Below are 3756 nucleotides of genomic sequence, written 5' to 3' on the forward strand. Positions count from 1 at the left end.
TCTTTGTTATGGGATAAATATATTAACACATATAGGACTATAAAAGGCACATAATTGGGCCCGGAGAGATAGCACAGCGGCGTTTGCCTTGCAAGCAGCCAATCCAGGACCAAAGGTGGTTGGTTCGAATCCCGGTGTCCCATATCCCCGTGCCTGCCAGGAGCTATTTCTGAGCAGACAGCCAGGAATAACCCCTGAGCACCGCCGGGTGTGGCTCAAAAACCAAAAAAAAAGGCAAATAATTAGCATTGTCAATAAAATTTAGAAGTATTTTTATATAAAGTCATATATAATAAACTCATATTGACACTGACAATTTTAGAACCACAAAACTAGTTAATGTGTGAATTCTCTCATGTTAAAAATAACCAGCTGATTATTACTAAAATCAGATTTGGGGAAAATGGTGAAGTCATGTTTATCATTTTATGATAATAATATCTACAATATATTCTATAATATCTGGATATTAATGAAAAGATTTATTGCTTTTCAACTTACTGTAACAAGTAGTCAAAACATAGATTGCTTAGAATTTCTGCGTCTCTCTCACCTATAAGTCATCAGATTTTATGATTCTATTCATATGAAGGTGCCCTTATGATGCACAGAAGACTACAGGATATTTGTCAAAACTGGCTATATAAATTAATATGCCTATCATGTCAAAGTACAGTTTTCATCTCATCTTATACTTTTCCATTCCTAAGGAATATTAACACCATCATTTCCAAAAACTATTCAATGTAGCTTTGGAGTTGGGAGATAGTATAGAGGTGGGAGAGTATGCCTAGCATACACCCATTCAGTGTCCAATCCCTCTCACCACAGGTCCTGAATAGCACCATATTCTGAGGCTTTATAATTGAACCACTATTCTAGTTGGCTGAATATTGCTGTCAGTGGCTTCCAGGCTATTGGTCACTAGTTGGAAAATCACTTTTCTGTTTATTCCCAACAAATGAATATGATTTTAATTTCCAAGAAAGTATGATTTTAAAAAAGTATTAGTCTTAAAGCAAAAAGGTTGGCTCTGCATCTTAACCAAGTGGATATTGGAAAACTCATCAAGGGTGGGAAGGAGGGAGATTTGGGACATTGTTGATGGGAATGTTGCATTGATGAAGGGGGGTGTTCTTTACATGACTGAAACACAACTACAATCATATTTGTAATCAAGGTAATTAAATAAAGATATTAAAATATTCACCAGATCTGTTTCTGAAACATAACAATGGATCCTGAGGATGTGGCTCAGTAGTAGAGTGCCTGCCTTGTATACATGAGCCCAAGGACACTGAGCAGCTAAGACCCTGTGTTGTAAGGGATTATCCAGGACATCATGGAACTGTTCATCAAGCCTGCAGGTCCACTACTAATGATTGTGAAGGTTTTGGAGGTCTCCAGGGCTGCACTATACACAGGGCATAGGGAACCAATTGTGCCAGGGATCAAACCAGGCTTGGTGGCAGACAAGGTATGTGCCTTTACCCCTGTGCTCTATTTTCAACCCCTGTAATAGAACATTTTGAGGCTTTCACACTTTATAGATATATAAAATGTAAACCAAGAGATTAAGATTTACTGGAGCCAAAGAGATACTTAAAAGGATAGGGCATAGATCCTGAGTTCAATACCAGACACCAAATGGCTTCCCAGTGCTGCCTGAAGTGTCCCTGGTATCCACCAGACCTAGTATCACTTAATACTGTTAACTGTCATTTCTAAAGCACCTTGATCACCTCTGAAGAAGCTCCACCATCAAAATAAGAACATTTATACAAAGTCAAACAATGACTGGCATCTATAATAAATTCTGATGCTTCAGTGTCCAATAGGAATACATTTATAATTACATAACTAATTTAGAATTCTCTAATGGCATATTTTAAAAGATTTTTAAAAGCTAAACTAATTTTAATATTATATTTTATGCAAATTAGTATCTGAAATATTATTATTTTGATATATAATTAACATTGAAAAATTTGGGGGGGGGCTTGGGGTCACACCAGGCAGCGGTCAGGGGTTACTACTGGCTCTACACTCATAAATAGCTCTTGGAAGGCTCAGGGGACCATATGGGATGCCGGGATTTGAACCACTGGCCCTCTGCATGAAAGGCAAATGCCCCACCTCTATGCTATCTCTCTGCCCCAACATTAAAATTATTTTTTTCAACATTAAAATTATTAATGAGTTATTTTACCATCCTAAGTTCTATCTGTAATTCCAAGTCTAAAAAATTTCTATTTGGTACTTAAATAGTTTCAATTCAGACTTTAAAAAGTAATAAGTGATGCCATTTGTAAAAATACAGACAAGGTTTTATGTTAAAGGAAATAAGTCATAGAGAGAAAAACAAATATCAAATGGTCTTACTTATAAACCAAAATCAATTATAGAAATACAGAGAACTGATTGCTGAGAGGCCAAAAGTGGGTGAAATGAATTAAGGGGCTTCAAAGTACAAATGTCCAGATCTAAAATAAGAAAATCATAGATGTAATGCACATTATGGCAACCACTGTTAATAGTATTGCACTGAATATTTGAAAGTTTCTGAAAGTGAGTCTTTTCAGAAAAAAATTAATTTTTTCCAAAAAAAAATTTACAACTACAAATGTAACAGATATTGACTATAGTAAGTAATCATTTCATCTATTATTTTATAATATGTACAATTAAAAATTATATTGTATACCTGAAACTAACATATTTTATATGATAATTTTTCTTAAATAAAATAAAAATTGAAAGGAAATAAATGTTTAAAAACTTTTAATTTTATAGAAAAGAAACAACAGAGCAAGAGAGGGCCATTAAAACTTGATCAAAAAAAATAAAAAAAGAACACCAAACCCCAAAACCCCTGATTGATCAAGGTTACAGAGCTTTAAGGAAAAGTCCAAATTTAGGTCCCAAGAGGTCTTTACATGACATCACCATCAATAAATATGATAATTCACTCTTGTCATTAGCACTTACCTAAACATATTTCATGAGAATTAGGCAGATGTTGGTCACTTCTTTTTATGATCCTCCTTCCTCACTGTTCTTTACTTCATGCCTTTGCTTTGGCACCCCATTTTAGTCATACATTGCCGCGTCAGGGTGTTTGGGACATATGCTTATGTCTTGCTTCTAGACTATATTTTTTAAACTTTCTCCCCTTTTTCACTTTTCTGAAGAATGAGCTATTTGATCTTGATTTCCTTTTCTTTCTTTTTTTTCTCTTTTTTCCTTTTCTTTCTTTCTTTCTTTCTTTTTTTTCTCTTTTTTCCTTTTCTTTCTTTCTTTCTTTCTTTCTTTCTTTTCTTTTTTTTTTAGGTCATACCAGGCTGTGCTCAGGGTTTACTCCTGCTTGGCGCATGAGCTCAGTTCCCTGGCCACGTGAGGTGCTGAGGTCAGCCATGAACAAGCACCTTATCTTCTCTCCTAACCTCTGATCTTGACTTTTTTCAATAAAGGCTTAGCAGATTAATTTATTCAACTGCAAAAGCATTCCCTAACTATAGAACATAGGTTTCTAATATGCTCCATGAAAGTAAATGAAATGTTTAGAACTTCAATAGATTCCACTGCAAGGTAACCATTGCTAGTCAAGTTTAAGAAAATGTCTACTCAACATGCCTGGTTCCTCTGACACTGAGGACTTTCTACTGCAACAACTCTGATTCTGCTTAAAGTCATTCTCTGACAGGAAATTTCCTCTACCAGCTACTGTGCAGTGCGAAGGTATATATACTGCTGAGA

The sequence above is a fragment of the Suncus etruscus genome, chromosome 4, assembly GCF_024139225.1.
Source record: "Suncus etruscus isolate mSunEtr1 chromosome 4, mSunEtr1.pri.cur, whole genome shotgun sequence".
NCBI classification, from domain to species: Eukaryota; Metazoa; Chordata; class Mammalia; order Eulipotyphla; family Soricidae; genus Suncus; species Suncus etruscus.